The sequence below is a fragment of the Cydia pomonella genome, chromosome 8 (genome assembly GCF_033807575.1).
Source record: "Cydia pomonella isolate Wapato2018A chromosome 8, ilCydPomo1, whole genome shotgun sequence".
Classification (NCBI taxonomy): domain Eukaryota; kingdom Metazoa; phylum Arthropoda; class Insecta; order Lepidoptera; family Tortricidae; genus Cydia; species Cydia pomonella.
This window is the reverse complement of record NC_084710.1, coordinates 23,564,182-23,578,589: the sequence shown is the minus strand read 5'-3', so window position 1 is coordinate 23,578,589 and position 14,408 is coordinate 23,564,182.

Below are 14,408 nucleotides of genomic sequence, written 5' to 3'. Positions count from 1 at the left end.
GAGAAAGTCGTATCAAAGGTGCCTATTTTTAACCGACTTCAAAAAAGGAGGACGTTCTCAATTCGACTGTTTTTTTTGTATGTATGTTACTCGATATCTCCGAGAATCGTGAACCGATTTTAAATTTTTTTATTTTATCGAACGTATATATAACCCCGAGATGGTCCCGTTGGCACCAAGTCGGGGTCTGATGATGGGATCTTGGAGAAATCGAGGGATCTCTTCAAATGTTATAGGTACATGTATGGCGCTTTTGGTAATTTTTATTTGAAGTCGGTTTTATTTTTTGTTAAATAGTTTTTAGACAAACGTTTTCATTGTACAAGCAAATGGGACCGATTCATGCCTGTACATTTTTCATGTAGATTAGTCTAAACACACACTTCATATTCATATTCATATTATTTTATTGGTAATAATAATTACATGTCAATATTTTAGATACAGTTGTATATATACTTATTTTAGTTTAAGACTAGGAACTATTGCTAGTGATTTATGATCGCAGAACGCCTGCTCTATCAGCCATTTTTTAAGTTTTGTTTTAAATATTGCTATGCTATGTGTATGATATCACCCGGGAGGTAGTTATAGATCTTGCGACCCATGACGTGTGTGAGTTTTCCTGACTTTGCGAGTCGGTGTGGCACGCAAGGTAGCTTTCCAGCGCGCGCGCTGCGGGCCTCATACCTGCGTGTGGCTACGGTACAGTTAAGCGTTGCGTCTACTTCTTCCCGTGTGGTCACTGCCATATTGAAAATAAAAAGAGATGGCAGAGTCAAGATGCCTTGTGACTTGAAGTGTGGCTTGGCAGTTTCGGTTTGGGGGATTCGCACTATAGCTCTTACTACTCGTTTTTGTAGACGAAAGACTCTCTCCCAACCAGCGGCTCCCGCCCACAGTTCGACCCCATACTGAAGGTGCGAGTGTATGGACGCAAAATAACACGATCGAACCATTTCCGTTGGATTCTGTAGTTGTGATTTTTTGATTAATTCTTGGTTTTTTACTTTAAACGGTAAAACCCGTTTTACCGCATATGACCTTATATAATAAGCTAACGCAAAAGCTAATTCATTACGTGCAAAGTATCGACACGACACGGGTTTCGGGAAGCAAGCAAGCGCAACATTTTTACATTTTATTGTTTAACGATGCTTCACCTTAATCAAAGAAATTTAATGATACGCCATTGGCAACAATGACGAGGCAACAGTAGTTTTAGCAGCAGTTAAAATCCGAAGAGCACCTTAACGTTTGTAAAAATAATAAATTAATAGTTTAAAAAACACTAGAAAATCATGTTTTTATAAATGCACGTAAACAGTGCAAACACTACAGTAACACACACAATAACACAACAACAGAACACAACAACAAACACTACTATGATACACACTACTATGATAAACAGTGCACTACTATGATACGATTTTCCATCATGGAATGCCAGTGTCAGACCTTGAAACCTAATCGTGGTCAAAGTTCATTACAAGACTTTTCTAACAAATCCAAACACAGCTATGATACGATGTTCCATCATGAAGTTCCAGTTCATAACTTCCGGCTCCATCATGAGATCAGTTCGACAGTACCATATTATTGTATTGTCATCAGAACTACATACAGCTGCCAATTTTCATGACGCTACGATCCTTGGAAGATGGTTAAATTAGTTACCTTAGATTCCATTACATAGTTAGTTACATACAGGTCGACCTAATAAAAGCGTGTTAAAAAAAAGAACACTCTCGCCAATACTCAAAAATAATTGACACTTTTAGAGACCATTGACACTTGTTTTACATTCTCACAAAAACAGTTTAATAGCATTTTTTGAATTCACTAAATCCCATATAATATGTTCCGCCAGCTGTTGCCTCGATTTTATATTTACGGGAGATTACCTGAGATATTTAAAAAAGTCTGTGCCAAAAAATTTTTGGCGCGGCGCCAGAAAGGTGGAGACGAACGAAATTTACGTCAAAGCGTAAATTAGCTTTGAACTAGATTTGTCGCTGTTTTAAGTAATTGTGCTAGTCATATTAGAGTTATATTTAATAGTTTGGAAAATATAAGTTAGTAAGTAAGTAAAGTAAATATTCTTTATTGCACCACAAAGAAGACAAATTTAAAAAAAACAGATAAAAGATAAAGAAAAAAAAAAGAAAAAAAAAAAAGAAAAAATAAATAAATAAAGAAATAAAGATAAAGATAGATAAAGATTTTGTTTATTTGTATATTTTGCTTTGTAATAATCATCAGGTGGTTAATGTAGAACTTTTTAGGCGTAATCCGCAATCACAGTTTGGAAATTGCAGTTTTTAATATGATATAAAGATTTAGTGCATCGGATTTTTTAAATTAATTTTTAAGAAGAAAGAGGTCGGCTGTTTCTCCATACTAACGTAGTCCCTACTTTGCACTCTGGATAGTGACATCAAAAACATTGTTTTTTTTTTATTACGAAAAGGTAAGCATTCGACCTTAATCTCACCTGATGGAAAGTCCCGATGCAGTCTAGGACATAATACAACACATAACATACATACATTTACATTTTACATAATTTGTTGTATATTAACCGTTGCTATGCCCCTACGTTTGACATCTTTCGATGTTTTGAGTATTATAAAAAACAGGAGCAAAAAACAGATTTCATACAAATTTTTAAATGCTCCCAACCCTTATAATAATTAAAATTTCGAAAATAATCAAACGTAGGGGCATAGCTGGGATTGATTTAAAATAAATTGTGTAAAAATATTTTCAAGAATGTTTATATGAGGACTACGTTTGTATGAAAAAGCGATTTCGCGCGGGTCCTTCAGTTTCGTATTAACAAGGAAAAACGTCTGCGAACGATGCTATTAAGCATATAATAAATTAAAAAGTGGAAAAACTATTGCCTTGGATGAAACTTGAACTCAAAGCCTCTGGATCGATACTCCAGGTCTCTGCCAACTGAGCCACCAAGACCTCATCCATGGCCAGCGAAATTTTCCACCGTATAGATACCCGTGCGAAATCTACCGTAAAAGCGTTACACTTACAAACGGCTACCATCATCATCAATTACTGCTTTTTACGTATTCATTTTAGTAGGTATAGTCAGCTTCATATCATCATATGCAATGCAAGAATTGAACAATGATCCAAAAGTACCTGCCAGCCTGGAATTATTTTCCAAATAGAGATATGCCTCTACAGTTCGCGATCTCAGTATCTGGCGTGGTCCAATTGTTGTACATACAGGGACTCATATATTTTTGTGAAGCTATTAGAGAATGCAACTTGGGAACAAATCAAATTACCTATTTTACGAAATAATGTTTGATTTGTTAAAAATCTCATTTAAAAAACTATATTTTAAAATACACCGCTTTTTATTAAAAAATACAATACCCATTTTACAATTCCAGGTTGCAAAGAATTTCAAATTAAACTTCAACAAACTCCCCAAAAGTGTCCGCCCGACAGGTGTAGCCGCGGGCGGCGCTCGCGCTGCGTCGTCGCCACGGTGGCCTATTTCAACTCTCATTACAGCAACTAGATTTCTCATTAATATAATACTAAATCTGCTATCCTCTATAACTTTTCGCAACAGTTCGCAATGTTTGCATTCAAAGGTATTTGCGACTTTGTTAGGCTATCAGAGAATGTTAAGCTGTAACGCTTATATTATTATCATAATAGTGTTTAACCATCAGGCACTGGCTAATAGTATTTATAACTGATGCGGTTTTTTCATTCCGTTCTATTTTGTCACTGTAAGTGTTTTCATAACTTGTGAAAGAATAAAAATTTGGTGGTGGTGGGTGGTATTTTTAATTTGTGATTTGAATGAAATTTTATATTTGACACATTTCGCGCGAAACAATAAGCGAAAAGTGGCATGCACTGCAAGTCGTGTCAAATTCGTATCATATCCAAACAAATCGAGTTAAGATTTAAAAAGTCCAAATACTACTCCACGGAGGTGCCTGACAGTTGACAGTTGACGTGACAGATTGAGGCGCGTACCTTTTGTCTATTTAAATGAGCATTTTGTTCGGAGGTGGAAATGCGGGCTTCTCGCTGTGCGGTGGTGATTGTTTTTTTTTTGTTTTTCGGATTTGTTCAACTCTTTTTTTTTGCGGCTTAGGTGTTGACAAACGGATAGATATTCAGATTTTTTGTGTTGTTTCAGTTAGCGAAAATTGACATTGAGTTTAATTTAGGAGTCCGCAGCAAGGTAGGGCGAATTACAAAGGGGAATCACATATACTTAAAGTTTACTTAATACCCCCAAGAAAATCATAGGTGAACTAAATGTATTTTTAGTTTACTTAATTGACCCGGGTGATCTGAGCTGGGTGAACAGAGTCAACTACAGGAATTTCACCTCCCATACAAACGGAGTTTCGTTTTCAATCTAAAACTACGTGTTGGATTGTAATGAAACTTTGCACATAAAATGACATGAGGTGTGTCTATGCTTGTAATTAGTTCATATAGCTACTTAAATACTTAATAAAGTATTTATATAAAATATTTGTATATAAGTAGTAAATAATTGTTATCAACTATTTACCATCATCCTAGTTGTAGCATTAGATAATGTAATGTACTGGTACTAATTAATTTAACCGTAAGATTACTGCATGTTCACTGGTAGAAGACACTTATATAAGATGTGGTTACCTATAATTAGATAAGCATCAGTCCTGATTGTCATATAGATTTAAGAGCATGTAAGATGTATTATCTGTTGGTAATCCTAAATAAATAAAATAAAATAAAAAATATAGCTCCATCTTTTAAAATGAGCGAAATATCCTCTTAAGGCCCAGCTATAGAAATGAAAAATCCAAAATTTGCCACTGGAATTTGAATCTATAGTGCACGGAATACAGTAGATTTTATTTTGTTTGAAAATTGCACGAAACAAAACAAATGCAACTCTGTCCTAATTGAATATGATTTAAATTTCATCGAACTGAATAAGTCCTATAGGTAGGACCTTGGGCCTTACGAGGATATAACAAAAATAAGTTTTGTATGAAAAACTTAAATTCGCTGTATTTTTTTATAGTATCTGAAGCTATATAAAATAATAACAGCCATAGATATACCCATACCCTATTCTATTGTATGTATAGTTTCAGAGTAATTTGACGACCGATCTGGCCTAGTGGGTAGTGACCCTGCCTATGAAGCCGATGGTTCCGGGTTCAAATCCTGGTACGTCCTGGTCGTGTGATGAGCATGGATATTTGTTCCTGAGTCATGGGTGTTTTCTATGTATTTAAGTATTTATAAGTATTTATATATTATATATATCGTTGTCTAAGTACCCTCAACACAAGCCTTTTTGAGCTTACTGTGGGACTTAGTCAATTTGTGTAATGATGTCTTATGATATTTATTTATTTTATTTTTATTTAATCTAGTTAATAGTTTTAGAATGAAAGCGTAAATATATTTGTATGGAGAACCGAGCTTGCTGGGGACTCTTATGTTTGTCACTAAGTAAGTAGGTATATCAAAATTAGGTCCGCCATTTGTATTTTTTTGTATTGTGCAATAAAAGTTAAATAAATAAGTAAATAACTGGCGTAATTTTCACGTGAAAACTATTATACGAAATAGCGGAAAAAAATGTTTAAAGAATTATAATCCTAGTAGTACTAATATATAAGCGCGTAGATGTTACTTATATGTGGCTTTCCATCAGTCAGGTCCTTATGCTTCATGTGCAATAAGGACTTTTTAACGGAATTTCAGATGGAAAGGGCCTTATTGCACTTAAAGCATAAGGACCCTTGGGTGGAAAGTCACACATAACATTTTAAATTAAGAGGCTGTCAACACCCAATGTCCTTGAAATTGATGTTACTTAAACAGTTTTTTAAGAAATACTATTTGTTTTAGTCAAGTAATAAAAATATATGTTCATATTAATTATATTTCAAAGACCGTGGTTGTACTCGATACATGATTGAACGAAATCGGCTCGATAGAAAATAATTGCAAATATTGGTCTTAAAATCACAATTAAACGGTTTTATGTCTTTATTGTTTTGACTTATGGGATTGCAATTAAAATCACAATTTCAAAACATTTATATCTAAACCGCTATTGTGTAAAATATTACACTAATAATCCACTTTTTTTTATTTAAATATTTTTCTTAGGGAATAATCCCTTGCCCAGGCCCAGTAACATGCGACAGTGCTATCTCATTTACTCCGATACAAATAGACAGTGTGCGCGCTTTAGGTATTGACAGCCTCTTAATAAAAAGTTACCGTAGAAGAGATTCGAAATTATGGCGTCTTCTTACCTGCAGATGAAAAAAACTAATGAAAACCACACAACGCTTGCATGAATTGACGTACCGATTAATAAATACCGATAAATCAGCCCTAAAAATGGATGAAAGACACTTCAAAATAAGGTACATGTACTATACAATAGTATATAATACGTAGACCGACTGATGACACAGACGAAATTATGGCGCGCGTCGCCATTAAAATTGACTCCCAATTTCCACCCAACTTATTCAGACCTCAAAACTAAAAAGTCATAGGTGTATCTTGACCTCAAGTGCTTTTACGACTTTTCACTAAAATGTGCAGAGATGTCCTGTGATCCCCTATTAATAAGTATTTTCAGTAATTAGGGCCTGTCAGGTATTACAGGGTTTCCACCCTTTGAGGCTATTAAGGTTTGATGGAAAATAATTTGTTTCGTGATGAACTGACTTGTGGAATTTGAGGGCTATGTTTAAATTGGTATTTTGTGGTGAATTGTATACTAATATAATACTTATATATTATATTAGTAAATTAATTAATGGTGTAGGCGGCAAACGACCCTACTCATAGTGTTGTGTTCCTGCCGGTGAGTAAGGTTGCCAGAGCTCAACGAGGGGGAATGCTAGGATCGGCAACGCGCATGTGACTCCTCTGGAGTTGCAGGCGTACATAGGCTACGGAGACTGCTTACCATCAGGCGGATCGTATGCTTGATTGCCCCCGACGTAGTATTAAAAAAAAATGAGCAGACTAATCGCCTGATGGTAAGCAATTATGGCCGCATATTGGACACCTACAACGCCAACGGGGTTGTAAGTGCTTTGCCACTGTTTAAGATGGGAGTTACTATGTCGTGAAGGTTTGAAGGTTAAATAATTACGTCATAAGATAAGTGACATAACATTTTTACGAGATTAATTTTCAGTGGTTAAAATTTGACTTTATTACTTTTGGATTTGCGGAAAAATCCTAGTAGTGATCTTAAGTCTTACTTAATACGTACGTATTAAAAAAATGAAAACAACTACGCCGATAGCAAACAAGTATATAACCTGCATGATGGTACAGTCAGCATCAAAAGTATCTATTCTGTAACAGCTTAACAAAAAGTGATGGTTCTATACGTAGAACAATTAAAACTGTAAAAGATATACTTTTGCACGTGAATTTTAGAGATTTATCTATATTTGGAAAAGTTATCCGAAATATCAGCTACTTTTGGCGCATTGTTTCATCAGTTACTATTGATGCTGACTGTACCTAAATCGTTAACGTAGCCTATGCATGCTTGAAACTACAGAGGCGTCATAATAGGCCGAGTAAAGTGAGGGTCTGCGATTCAGCGAGGGATAAAATCTTTCGTATGTCCGGATATTTTTTTCTCTGCAGGTCGGATTTCTGAAACTATTTTCGTGAAGTTTTGTAAGCAGGTTCAATACCTACCACACTTTTACATAATCCATACTACTACATTTATTATTATTTTATAGGCATGCTACTAATTATTTATGTATATATGTGTTTTTTTTTTTGTTACATCGTTAATCTGTTCGTGATCTGAGTTCTAGCAGAATTATCAGTGCTTCACCCGAAAGAGTGGAGCGTATTACTGAGCCAGAACCCTTTTGTTTTGCTGCAGCGCACACAGCACACATTACCTTTTATTGATGCTTTTTGTTCTTTATTTAATTTTTATTTTGGTGTTGCTATTGTTTGTATTATTATTTTTGTTTAGTTGTGTGTATTGTGGCAATCGAATAAATGGTTTATCTATCTATATACCTAATTATTCTTTTTTTGTCTGATTCAGTTTTTCGAACCCTTACAACATATGCCAAACATGAGCGGAAACTAAATGCTTTCCATATGCGTTGCCTCAGATCCATATTGGGAGTCACTTGGAGGGACCATATGAGCAATCAAACTGTGCTATCTAAAACGCATTGTTCCTCTATAACAGCGATCCTAAAGCAAAGAAGGCTAACCTGGCTTGGCCATGTACATAGAATGGACGCTTCCAGACTCCCACGTCAAGTCATGTTGGGCCAAATCGCAAACGCTAGGAGGCCGGTTGGACGCCCTAAGCTTAGATTCAAGGACTGCTGCAAGAGGGACTTGATCTGCTTCGATATTCATCCTCACAATTGGGAATCTCAGGCTGAAATGAGGCCAGAGTGGCGTCGAGATCTCAAAGCGGGTGTAGACAAGCATGACAAGGACTGGTTAGAGAACCTTAGGCAGAAAAGACTCCGCGCTGCTAGACCTCCTCCCTTGGACTCTCGTCATGTTTGTGATTGCTGTGGCAGAAGATGCCGCTCTGGTATTGGACTCTTCAGTCATCGCAGACGTTGCAATCAACCTCCCCGCAACACCTGATTTTACCCGACGCTGCAACAATCATCTGCTATAGATGTGGTGGCCAATTCTTCTTCTCAGTTTTTCGAAAAATTACAAAATGGTGGAACCATCAGTGTTCCCGAGGTATACAGCTCACAGGCCACTAGTACGAGTATGTAATGCCGCCTTTAAAAAAATTGGTGGCAAATTACGTTATTTTTCATTTCACATGCTCTGAAAGTGACTTGAAGAAGCGCTGGTGGTCTAGCGGTAAGAGCGTGTGACTTTCAATCCGGAGGTCGCGGGTTCAAACCCAGGTTCGTACCAATGAGTTTTAGGAACTAATGTACGAAATATCATTTGATATTTATCAGTCGCTTTTCGGTGAAGGAAAACATCGTGAGGAACCGGACTAATCCTAACAAGGTTTTACCCCCTGGGTTGGAAGGTCAGATGGCAGTCGTTTTCGTAAAAACTAGTGCCTACGCCAACTCTGGGGATTAGTTGTCAAGCGGACCCCAGGCTCCCATGAGCCGAGGCAAAAATGCCGGGACAACGCGAGGAAAAAGAAGCTCTGAAAGTGACTCACTGGACAAGTGATACGTTTTTTAGGCCCTAGGGCGTTTTACTCCAACTATTGGCGCTGCCACTCCGTTCGAGCACCAAAATACCTCGTCAGAAATGAATGACTTTCATCCCTTACCTAAAAATTTACTATTCAATTAGAAAGACGGACCGTACATTAATTGGTAATTTCCAACATTCTTAGAATAAAACATAGAATGATTTACTCAAGTATTAAAAGTAAAACACTTTTGTAATATAAAACTCGTAAAACAAATACAGATCAACTCGTCTTGTGAACATTAACAATGATTTACCTCTCTCTAACTCACTTTCATAAATAAGTAAACATTTTCGACGCTACGTCTATCGGATAATATTATAGTTTTGAACGTAGGCATTTATACATGACTAGCTTCGGCCTGCAAATTCTGCGTGGAATAATGATTATTAAAAACTACCTTTATGTCTTTCACGTGCCTCAAATCTAAACGAAATTCTATATAAAATACTAATAGTAAGTACTAAGAATATTTAGTACTAATAATGGTACTCATTCATCTCTTCATTCATTGAACATGTTAGATAAGATTTTATTATAATATTGAATATAAAACTAAAATATAAAACTCTTACAAAACAATACAAAAAATATAAACCCTAACCTAGGGTGCCCTCAGCCGCGGGGCAGAGTCCAAGCTGCCGGTGGTCAGGGCCGCAGAGTGAGGAACCAACATACTATCCGCGCCGTGTCTAAAATTACCGTCTTCTGCATCTGACCCTTGATCCATCCACCTGACGAGAGTCTCTCAAGCCGTTCGCTGACATGACTATCGGAACAATAAAATTATCGTCGAGTCAACATCCCACATTATCTCGTGAGCTAAGTATAATTTTAGTAGTAGTAGTTTTAAGTACTAACATGTATGGACCATTATGAAGTCTGAAATAAATGTTTTTTTTTTAAATCAGTGCAGGGGAATAAGCGTGACGTGATAGCAAACAGACAGACAGAGTAACTGAGAGTTTCTTAGCTCCAGCCCGCAAGATTTTCTGCATGGAATGATAATGATGATTGATAAAAAAAATAGTTTGCCCTTCCCGAGGTCTCATACGATCTCCGTACCTTTTATCTAAATTCAGCGATTAAAGCGTGAAGAGGCGACAAACAGACAGAGTTACTTTCGCTTTCATAATAAATGTTATAATAAATATTAGTATGGATGTTCTTACCCACTGTTCGTCACCTGTTGATTATAAAACTTTATAACGAAAGTCAGTAAACATACCTTTTTTATGACACCATATGATGAAAATCAGGTCTTTATATTTACTTTACACTTTTTACTACGTTTGATGATTTTGGCTAATGACACTGGTTTATTTTGGAAGGTATGTGGTTTTATAGATATTGTTTTTAAGAGCTCTGTGGGCGTAAGCCCATTTTATTATACATAATACATAAGTCTGCTTAGTGTTTTTTTCGTGTTTCGTAGTTACAAGTATGCAGCACGAAGAAGAAACACTTATTAGGACGATTTATATTGTAGTTAATCTTTTTACGGCAATTTTAATTTTTTTTTTTTACGATAGATTTTATTAAAATTTTATGAAAATAAGAGTTTAATATTCTGCACAATATAAGAGCAATTTCACCTAATATGCTAAAAAATCCACTAAATAACGAAAAATTGGTGTTTCACGGAAGTTTTGTTATTAAAGCTTATATTTTTATTATTTATGACTTTATTGATTTTAGCTCAAGTTTATTAAGTTCGAGACCTAATAAATCTAAAAACTAAGCAGAGTCCTAACGTACTATAGCTAAATTGATCTTTCTATCTTTATAGTTATTAAGAATTAGACACAGAATTAGATGCAAAAATATGTTAATAAGTTTTTGACTGCGGTATATTTTAAATAAAGTTTGTGTCTAAAGGAGAATATTTTGAATACAATATGTATTGTTTCAGATAACTATGAGTAGTTTTAATTTTACCTATAAGTAGACTGTTTGATCGAGAATCACTGATTTTTCAAGCCATGCGAAATTCGGCATTGTCAACAATGTTGAATAAATACATTTCTAAGTATTATGTCCTACTCGTACTCGGTAAAATCGGTCACTATACTATACCACACATTCCTTCACTTCAAACAGTGTAGCATTTCTCGGTACTAGAAACATGGGTGCTGACAGGTGCGCGGTTTTTTTGGTCTACACTTTACTGTTATTAGCCCAGACATGACATGTTTGAACGATTGGCTTCATATTTTTGGCTTTGAAAATTATTCAGCATAGTTTACTAAGAAAACAACAGGGTGAAGCTTCGATTAACCGCACGTTTTAGAGTAGGTAATTAGTAGAGATGCCACGAATATTAGGGAACTATTCTGTATTCGGCCTATTTGGCCATTTGCCGAATATCCGATATTCGGCCGAATGTTACCTACTATTCGGTCGAATACCGAATATATGTTGCACCAACCTAAAAAGAAAAATTACACTAAAAAAATAACCGCAAACCACTATATTTAATTTTAACATGTTTTCTTGGAAAGTGGTTAAATACGAAGACCCTGTTTTTGAGCACTTGTTGATTATTCATAATTTAATTTTTATCTTGGGTCGGATTTGATTGACTCTAACTATATCCACTAGTTCCGTTCCGAGTAACAAAAGTTAAATATTAACAAACGTTGTGCTTTTCTGTTGGCGAATAGTTTTCATACTTAACGACTCTCAAAATGTTCGCATATTATGCGGAATATTCGGTTGCCGAATATTCTGCGCTTCGGCCGAGAGAGGGACCTAATATTCGGTATTCGGCCTAAACCAGAATTCGGGGAATCTCTAGTAATTAGTCTCATCACAATTATTACCACAATTTTCGGACAGTATAGATTTATAATCAAATAAAGACAAAAATTAAATGATTTTCACACTGATTTAATGGACAAATATAAGGTACTATAAAGCCGAATATTCTAATTCTCCCGGATGTCTCCTGTAGTGCAAATATTTAAAACATAGATTGTAAACGATAAAACATTTGTTCAAACTCTTTTAAAAATTGTGAAGTCATTCGATTTTCTCTTTGAAATATTATTTTAAATGTACGCTATCATCAGTGTAACTGACGTTTGTTGTCACGCAACATATACATTGCGTCTAGAATAAACTTTAAAGTGTACTAAAAATACAAGTTATTTTTAAAATTCGCTGATGAAAATGTTCGTCAGTTTGTGAAGTACAGCCTACAATTTAATTTATTGCTCCTGTTATAGACCACACCTGGAATAAACAAAATGCGTGGATGATGGTAAGAGGATACAGGAGCTGAGATTTAAATATTTCAGATGAATATATCCGTGTTGCTAACGGAAACGGTTCCTAAAACTAGCGCGATAAGGACAACGCTAGGTTAGGCGATAAATCCTGCGTAAACATTAAAAAAAAACAATGTTTCGTACTCGACTGTTTCCTCCTACAAAACATAATCAAATGTAACGAAATTTTGAGATCTAAATGTTAATTAAATTACCTGTGTCGGACTGTATTGCTTTTTAGGTTAATTGATGTCAGTTTTAAATACCATGCTTCTCTTTGTGGCCTAGTAAATTAGGTACTTTTCGCGAATATTTGAAGTGCACTAGTGTCTTAAGAAACATAAATATCAAAAAAAACAAAACAGTCCGACACAGATATTAATAATTATAATCTGTGTTGAAAAAATCATTGCTCTAGCTTCAAAAACCGAGGAAACAGTCGAGTACGTGTATGTAGAAATGACCACTCCTGTTGCCTCATCCAAATAAACACAATTCTAGAGCATACCTATCCGTCCGGTCATTAAAAACAGTTCTCCTAGATGTCGTATAAATCGGCGGTATTCAGATGTAATAAGTTGTGTGTAAATATTTATGGCTGCAGGCCCGTTTGTCACAATATCCGGTCACTTCAGACATTATCGTCAACTGCTTTGATCTTACCGGTCGTTAAATATTGATCAAAATGTACTAATCTGCTTAGGAAAACAGATATTAGTCATATGTGTAATCCTGATAGTCAATATTTTAGTGTCTTGTATTAAAACAGACAAAACTAGGGAGTTATTGGCGCAGGTGTTTTGACATGGAAATTATATTGAAACAATAGAAAACATCACTATGGCGTCCGTAAGTTGGTGCAGATACACGGAGCGGACGGACCCACGCGTGTGCCTTTGTGTCGGCTGCTTTAAGACTCGACTCAGTTTCTCAGACTTATAATTAAGACGAAACTCGAGTTCTTTTCAACTTATTAGAGTCCCGAGTTTTGTAGAGACTTGAGTCCTTTTCGGAGAACTTGTAATTTTTTTACAAATAACTTCGAAATACGTTGTCTTTATGTAAAATTCATGGTTGTACATTACATAAATCATACAGTAACGACTATTTCCTTTACTGTTTTTTAGGTAAAACCTAATATGAAATTGTTGACTGAGTGTGTATGTAGTTCTGATGACAATACAATAATATGATACTGTCGAACTGATCTGATGATGGAGCCGGAAGATATGAACTGAAACTTCATGATGGAACATCGTATCATAGCTGTGTTTGGATTTGTTAGAAAAGTCTTGTGATGAACTTTGACCACGATTAGCTTTCAAGGTCTGATGATGAAGCCGGAAGATAGGCACTGGCATTCCATGATGGAATATCATATCATAGTCGTGTTTGCACTTACTGTTAGTTTATAAACAAACGTAGTAATTAGCGTTAAGGTAGTTTTTTACGCACCGCTGTGCTCCTGTCCCGCGCCCGCGCCACCAGTGTTGAGTCACCAATCCTACGTTATACCTACTTCATAATTGTAATACCTACATAAAAATTGGCCATGCCGGGACGGTAGGACAGTGCAAAATTATGTACCTTTTTATAAGTATAACGAGCGAGCTCATCGCCAACAAACTGTCTCGCAGTTTGGCGAATATTTTGTTTTGTGGTACACATATTTTATATTTTAATGTTGTAATAAAAAAAAAAATAAAAAAAAACTTGTGAGAAAGGTCACGTAATGGACTTTGAACAAAGTTAAAAAGCGTGTTTTTCTAGTGTTTTTTAAACTATTAATTTATTATAATTCCTAACATAGTAGGTACTTATAGATACGTACACTTTGACTCAAGTTCCATTAAGATATGATGTAAGCTTGAAGA